The following is an 8,299-nucleotide window of genomic DNA, read 5'->3' on the forward strand; positions in this document are numbered from 1 at the left end:
TGGTGGTGTTCTGGTTGTTCAGTCCAGAGCAGATTTAAACAGCTCCAAAGAAAAAGAAAAACCACAGTCCAGGGAACTTCTCTGCCTCAGAGATCTTAAAACTAACTAAAAGCAAAGGAGAGCTCTGACCTGCTGTCTGTCCATCCAGCAGCTGGAATGTAGAGGAGTGAGTGCAGTTTCTGAAAACAAACTGCAACTTCTTCCTCCTCCCCTTCACTCTCAGAACCAGCCTTAAAGGTGCAGAACTCATTTCTGGGCTGAACGGACCAATGGGGGTACGAGCATCATGAAGTCACCCCAGGACATCCCTGTCAGGGTCAGGGGGTCCCGTCCCCGCCTCATCTCCAGGCTGCCGGGGGTCCCCCAACTTCGGTATCGCCCCTTCCCCTCTCCCCGCCCCAGGGGTCCCCCGTTCCACATCCCCGGCTCTCACGGGGATCCCCAGAACCAATGTCCCACCCCGTTGGTACCAGGCTATCCCTATGTGGACCCTCCCAGGACCCTCCCAAGTGGCGATCATGGCTCCTCTTCCCCAGAAAAAGCTCCTCTTAGGGACCCAGAGATATCCGGGTCTCGAGTCCAAGATCTGCCCACTCTGAACATCTCCGGGAGACCCCTGTCCGGAGTTATTTGGGAATTTAGCTACTTGAGTTGAGCTTCTTCTGGGACTTTCAGCAGCCTTGTGTTCCTCACCTTGGAGTGAAGGAACCTTGTCAGTCTCACTGTTATTATTTGCCTCCTTTCCTCCAGTGATTTTAACAAACTTTTCAAGGAAAGACAACAAAACATTTTCTTTACACAGGCCACCAAAACACACATTTTTCTCGTCAGTTCTCCCATAAGTCACTCAGAGGAAGCTGCGTCCAAGTTCCAAGAGTTCTTCCAGAATGAACCACAACCTCCTCAGGGGAGGGAACCATGCTGTTGTCAAAGGCAGCTGGCGTAAGAGAACAGTGCCCTGAACTCACTGCGTCAAAATAGTGTCACAACCTGGTTGAGAAAATTATTAGAGAGATATGCCTCTGCCCCAATTAAGGTGCTAATGAGACCAAATCCAAGGTGGATTTTATTGAACAGTATGGCTATTAGCTGATTTTAACGAACACAGAGTAATAGCAACCAAAATGCAGTCAAAACAGGGTTTTCCCACTCTCTCGAGCCCCCAGGATGGGAGCCAATATTTGTCCTGGTTTAGGGCAAATTTGTTAAAGAATCTGCAAAGGAGGGCCCCTCCAGAAAGCAAACCCACATGGCCCCTCCCCCCAACTGGTTTGGGAAGAATTCCTTGGAGAGAGGTGGAAAGAACCTGTTTATTTCAGGCACAGCACCCCCCAGCACACAAAATGAACAATACCAGATGACTCCACTCTGAGAAAGATGACAGAATCAGAAAGTCTCTTTCAGAGGTGGTTGCTCTGTTCTCAGTCCCTCCGGCGCTGGGGCAGCTGCTGCAGCCAAAGAGTGGGAACCCTCAGTGTTCCCAGGTCCCAGTCAGAGCAGGTTTGAGATGGTCACAGAAACAGGAGAGGAGAAACAGCCCAGGAAGGAATTTGGACTGTTTAGCTAGAGTTAGCTAATAAGCAGAGGCCAAAGCAGAGCAGAAGCGTGAGCAGAAAGAGAGCAAGAAAAGCAGCAAGACGAAAGCAAGAAGTGAAAAACAGCCCTATGTACTGCCTGTCTCTGTGTCCCTGATAAGAGAAACCCAAACAAAACTTCCACTCCTCAGAGCCGGTCTTAAAGGCACAGAACAGATGAATGGGGATACAAGCATCATAATGTCACCCCAGGACAAGCTGTCACAAGGTGACACAGACAAAGAGAAAAATGATTGTCACATTTGACAAAGGCCCCCAGCCTGTGAAAGAGCAAAGGAGGAAGATCAAGGCAGTGAGAGGGACAGAGCACTCCCCAGGCGTGGGTGCAAGTGTGACATTGTCCCCTGTGTGTGTGGCCTTCCCAGGGTGGGGGTTTTACATCTGAGCCAGTTTGGGTAAAGGGGGTGGTATTCACCCCCCGAGCAGCGATTACCCCACTGTTTCAGGTAGCAATGTTAGATGTAACCAAATGCATGTTTTTAATCCCCATCTTCATCAACTGGTATAAACAGGTGAGGCAATGTTCTTTATCTCTTCCATGACTCACCCCTGATAACGCCCTCCAAGGGAGATATCTTCTGTGAATGGGCCATTGAGTGTCACTGCACGACTGATAAAATTCCATCATCCCATTGTGGGATGCTCTGCCCAGGGGGAGGATACAAGCATTCCTACCTGGATATAAGCTGAGGCTTTCAACACCAGGAGCAGCTTGCCTACTGGATTCCCAGAGGACAAGAGCTCCATAACCACCACTGGACATTGAGAGGAAGATCAGACCCTTCTACAGGATCACTGCTTTGACAGAATCACGTTCATTACTGTCGCAGACATTTTTTCACAGAAATCCTTTGTTTCAGATTTCTGCGTCTTCTGGAAGGCAGAGGCCTCAGAAGGAAATGTAAACAATTGTTATCAGCTGCTGTAGGATGTAATGGGATGCACCTTGATTGGCTCATGCTTCTTGTTTATAATTAAGGGCCAATCACAAAGTGCAAGCTAGGGGACTGAGTCCTTGGACACAACCTTGTTATAGATTCTTTCTTTCTATTCTTAGCCTAGCTTGAGCAGCTCTGCAAACTTCTCTCTTTATTCTTATTAGTATAGTCATAATGTATTATATATCATAGATCAATAAATCCAGCCTTCTGATCTAGAAACAAGATTCACCGTCTTTCTCTCACCAGCAGCAACCCACTCAGGACGCTGTAATATCTGGTGACCCCTCATGTCAGAGCAGAAATGAATTTGATAAGACCAGAAGAGCAAAATTGCTGCACTGGGTAAAAATCCTGTATGTGTAGCATTTGATGGTTGCTTTGAAGTGACCACAGAAGTGGATTCAAGCCAGGAGCTGAAGAACTGAAGATCCTGATTTGGACAGAGTTCACAGCCAAGGCTGACCACAAAGAGAACCTTCTTCTGGAAAAACTTCAGGAAAGATGATAGAAAAGAGCAGCAGACCCGTGGAGCTGGCCAGAGCAAGCTGGACTCTTTCAAAAGGTACTGTTGGCTTTTCTATTCCTGATGAACCAGCCCTTCGTAGCTTGTGGCTTTTCGTATGGCAGACACATGCCTTGCCAGAAGAGGTTCAGTTCTCCCTTTCAGAGGAGAAGCTTATCGCCCTCTGGCAACACTGGTGTAGAGAAGATGGGTTTTTTCTGTCAGCAACAGGTCTCTATGAGTTCTTTCGATGGGCAAAGCTTTTTGGGTTCTTTACTGATGTCCTGTACACTTTGGATGTTTTTGTCTGGGAGTGCATGGACTCGATTATCCAGTGCGTCTACAGTCAGGGACGTCTTTTGCCTTCTATCTACCCAGCATTTATAAAGCTTTTTCCAGTGTTTAAACGCAGAGCAGCTACCTTTCAATGGATTTCTAACTGTTATGGGCAGGCTCCGTTTCCACTGCCCCTGGCAGAAGGGTGATGACTTTGGGCTTCCCGGCCCCCCCTGCTTCGCGGCGGGGGGGGGGGCTGAAACTTCGCCGCGCGAAGGAGTTTTTTTTACTCTTTCTCCGGAGCATGCTCAGATGGAGTTTTCTCCTCCCCCCCCTTCTCTCTCTCTGGGGGGATGGGAGGAGGCGGTGCTGCCACAGCCGGCCTCGCAGACTCCGCCTTGTTAAGACATGGGGGCGGTACCGGTCTCTGAGGTTTCTCCGCCTCTGCCAGCTCCGCCTCTCCGAGTGATCCCGTCTCCGCCTCTCCAGGCGGTCCCCGCCCACGGCTTCACCGGCCTCCCCGCCCCTGCCAGAGCCTGCGTCTAAGAAGACAAAGGAGGCACTTCCGGTGGTTGAGCTGTTGCTAGGCAACGACGAGGATGCATCTCCAGCTTCCGGCTCAGCGGAGGAGGAGATCTCATTGGCCCCTTTGGCCCCTCTGCCGCTTCCATCGGTCTTCCCACCGCCTCAAGCTGAGACAGTCCCTGTTCAGGACGGTGTTGGAGACGGTCCCGAACCCGTGGGAACCTCGGGGCAGCCCGCGGCTGATTTTACACCCAGCGTGCTTCCCTCCCCAGTACCAGCTTCCCCCCCACTGCTTCCGCTGGCCGTCCCAGCGGCTCTGCTGTTGTCAGAGGCTCAGCCCTCCGTGTCGGCGTCAGAGACTGCCTTGGAACCGGCGGCTTGTTCGAGCTCGGACCATCCCGGACTGGCTGCTGTAGCAGCTGCCCTGGCGGGGGGTCTCCTTCCGTGGAGCAGGGCCTGCCTGCCAGCTGACTGTTGCGGCAGTCCAGCTGCCTGTTTTAAGATCAGCATTCTCGGCGGTTTGGGGGCTGGTTTTTCGGCGATGGTCCCATGGTGGCTCCCATCTCTGCCGCCTCTCTTGCGTTCTAGTGGCATGGGGGGGCAGGTGCATCCCGAGAGCCCTGCCTCTGATCCCCAGCCCTGAGGGGATGTGGATGAAGCCATGGGACGGATGAGAGACAAACCCGATGCATTGCAGAGGGAGAGGGCACAGCTGGAGGAGACCATAGCTGGTTTGCTGTGGGGAACAAACATCTCCAGACCCCAGATGGGATTTCTGGGGAAGGCTTCTATTTCCCTGCTGCTGGCATGCCTCAGGGGTATTGCGGAAAGGAAGCATCTCACTACCCGGTTTGGCCTGGGCCGTTGGGCTCAGGAAGTTTCTGGGCTGGGCCCACTGCATGGCCTCCTTATGTTTTTGGGGATTCTGGTTTCTCCTACCGGTCCTGGTCCCCCTTTGTGGGCCAGTTTTGGAGTTTTGGGGTTCCTGGTCCATCACGGGCCAGGGCCCCCAGGGCCTTTCCTTCTCTGGCACTGCTCTGCTCGGCTGCTGCTCTTTTGTTTTTCGATAAAAAAAAAAATAAATTTAAAATTAAATAAAAAAGATTGAAAATAGCGGGCAGCAGCTCTGAAGCACTGAAGCATTGAAGGGCCAGAAAAGGACATTCCAAAGTTGTTCAAATTGATAGAAATTTTTTAAAATTGTGTTATGCTGTTTTCAGGACCAAAAAGGACTCTCAGATGTCCAAAAGAAACAATTTCAACTGATGGACTGTTCCTGAAACTCAGCTGCATGGACTTGAATTCTCTTTGCATTGTTTTTTGCATTCTTCTTAGATTGTAGGATTGTTTTAGTGATTTGTTAGTATTGTATATTTTACAGGTGAAGAAATTTCCTGTTCATTTCACATCAGCATTTTTCTTTTAATTTATACAATTTACAAAGGTGAGATGTCACAGACATTTTTTCACAGAAATCCTTTCTTTCAGATTTCTGCGTCTTCTGGAAGGCAGAGGCCTCAGAAGAGAATGTAAACAATTATTATCAGCTGCTGTGGAATGCAATAGGATGCACCTATTTTGATTTGTGATTGGTTCATGTTCCATGTTTATGGTTAAGAGCCAATCACAGGGCAAGCTCTCTGGGACACAGGGACAGAGAATTCTCTTGTTTATAAATTTTTTCTTTCTATTCTTAGCCTAGCAGCAGCTCTGCAACTGCTCTCTTTATTCTATTTAGTATAGTTATAATGTATTATACATCTTAGATCAATAAATCCAGCCTTCTGATCAAGAAATAAGATTCACCGTCTCTCTCTCACCAGCAGCAACCCACTCAGGATGCTGTAATACCTCTCCCCGCTGTGGATGTGCTGGTCGGCAGTCAGGTGGGAGCTCGTCCTGAAGCTCTTCCCACACTCCCCACACCTGTAGGGCCGTGGCTCCGCTGGTGGGCAGTCACTTCATAGCTGGTCTTGAAGCTCTTCCCACACTGGGGACACTCGTAGGGCCTCTCTCCAGTGTGGATGAGCCGGTGTCTGATGAGGGTGGAGTTCGCCCTGAAGCCCTTCCTACAGTTGGGGCAGCGGAAGGCCCTCTTATCGGTGTGAATCCGCTGGTGCTGGAGGAGATTGGAGGTGGTCTTAAACCTCTTCCTGCATTTATCACACTCGTACGGCCTCTCCCCTGTGTGAATCTTCTGGTGGGGGATTAGGCTGGAGTTGTAGGCAAAGCTCTTCCCACACTCCCCACACTTGTAGGGTCGTTCCTTCGTGTGGCTGCTCTGGTGGATAATCAGGCTGGACCTCAAACTGAAGCTCTTCCCACACCTGGGACACTCGTAGGGCCTCTCCCCAGAGTGGATGAGCTGGTGCCTGAGGAGGCTGTGCTTGTGCCTGAATCCCGTCCCGCAGTGGGGGCAGTGGAAGGGCCTCTCCTCGTCCTCGGTGTGAGTGCGCTGGTGCAGGAGGAGGCTGGAGCTGCTCTGAAAGCTCTTGCTGCATTTGTCACACTCATAGGGCTTTTCCCCTGTGTGGCTCCTCTGGTGGAAAATCAGGCTGGATCTGGCTCTGAAGCTCTTCCCACACTCAGGACATCCGTAGGGACGCTCCCCCGGGTGGACATGCTGGTGGTGGATCAGGCTGGAGTTGTGGCTGAAGCTCTTCCCACACTGCCCACACTCGTAGGGCCGTTCCCTGGTGTGGATTCTATAATGGTAGGTCAAGTGGCATCTCTTGCTGAAGCTCTTCCCACACTCTGAGCACTTGTGGGGCTTCTCCCCATCCTGAAGCTGCTCAGGGACCCCCAGCTCCGAGCTCCAGCCGCCTCCCTGGCACAGGGTGGGTCTTTCCTCCTTGGATCCCCATGATCCACGTTTTCAGCCCCTCCTTGTGTGGGATCTCCAGGACTTTTCCTCCCCATTGGATTCCTGTCCTGTGGAGCCGCTCAAAACGGCCTCTGCCAAGAGGTTCTGCCGTGGCGATTTGTCCGCCCTGCTCTCCATCCTCAGCTCCTTCCCTGGGGGAGGAAGGACAAGGAGAGGATGGGATTTGCCTCCGTGCCAGAGGGAGGGGAAGGAGATTCCCCCAGTGCATCCCTGGCTGGACAGCATCAGCAGTGGGGCTGTGCTGCAGCCAGGGGCTGTGCTGGGCTGGGAGATGGAGCAGGAGAGAGGGGAAAAGGGGCACTGACTTCCTCCTCACCTGCCTTGGGGTCCTGGGGCATCTTCCTCATCCTCGCAGCCTCCTCCTCCACCTGGCGAAGGTTTGGGAATGGGAAGTCCTGGTTTGAGGAGCAAAACAAGTGCTGAGCGCGTTGGGTTTGATGGTCCCGGTGCCCAAGGGCAGCTGGAGAAGTCAGCGCCCCTTTCAGGCTCGGGGGGCCCAGACCCTGCTCATCCCCAGCCTCCCGCACCCCTCCCGGCTGCCGGGGGTCCCTCTGCACCGGGATCGCCCCCTCTCCAGGGCTCTCCCCTCTCCGGGGCTCCCGCGTTCCCCCCGGCTCTCCCGGGGATCCCCAGAGCCGGGATCGCCCCCTCCCTGCCAGCACCGGGCCAGCGCCCCGCGGGACCCCCCGAGATCCCTGCAGGGCCATTTCCCGCTCGGCTTTGGGCTCCTGCACGATCCAAACATCCCCGCCCCGCCAAAAACCCTCCCGGAGACCCTCCCGCCATGGGCTTGGGGCGACTCCCCCTCCCCGCTCACCTGCGGGCTCCGGAGGGGCGGAACCGGGGCAGCCGCGGCCCGAGCGGGGGAACCGCGTGGGGTTGGTGCTGCGGCTCCTCCTCCGCTGCTCCTCTTCCTCTGCTTCCCGCTCCTCTCTTTCCCTTTCCCTTTCCTTTTCCTCCTCCTCTGTCCCTCCTCTCCCTCCCGCTCCTGCTCCTGCTCCGCTCCCAGCCCGGCCCGGGCAGTGCCGGCACCCGAAAGCAGCTGCGCTCTACCCTGGGGGGTTCCAAAGCGGCCCCGACCCGCGGGGCTGGGAGCGATACTGGGAGCACTGGGAGCGATGGTGAGAGCAGCGGGCAGGAACTGGGAGCGCTCTCCCTGCCGGTCCCGCTCTAACTGGGAGCACTGGGAGCGATGGTGAGAGCAGCGGGCAGGAACTGGGAGCGCTCTCCCTGCCAGTCCCGCTCTTACTGGGAGCGCTGGGAGGGAACTGGAGCGCTCTCCCTGCCGGTGCCGCTCTTACTGGGAGCACTGGGAGGGAACTGGGAGCAAACAGCGCCCGTACGCGGCTGCAGCCGGCGGAGGGCGGGGCCGGAGCAAGGGGCGTGGTTATGCTAATGCAGGAGCGATCGCGCGCTGGGATTGGTGGGCGGGAGCAGCGCGGGGTTTGCGCGGTCACGTGAGGGCCGGGGGGGGCCGGAGCGGTGGCGGCGGCGTCCGGTGAGAGGGGACAGGGAGCGAGAATGGGAATGGGGAATGGGGAATGGGGAATGGGAATGGGAATGGGAATGGGGAATG

General features: G+C 54.3%; 1 pseudogene; it reads right to left on the reverse strand.

Moving 5' to 3' along the window:
* Positions 1–7,430, reverse strand: part of LOC131096333 (zinc finger protein 850-like) — a 560,498-nt pseudogene extending 553,068 nt beyond the window's left edge.
* Positions 7,431–8,299: the final 869 nt, after the last annotated feature.

Source organism: Melospiza georgiana, unplaced genomic scaffold (assembly GCF_028018845.1).
Source record: "Melospiza georgiana isolate bMelGeo1 unplaced genomic scaffold, bMelGeo1.pri scaffold_29, whole genome shotgun sequence".
Classification (NCBI taxonomy): domain Eukaryota; kingdom Metazoa; phylum Chordata; class Aves; order Passeriformes; family Passerellidae; genus Melospiza; species Melospiza georgiana.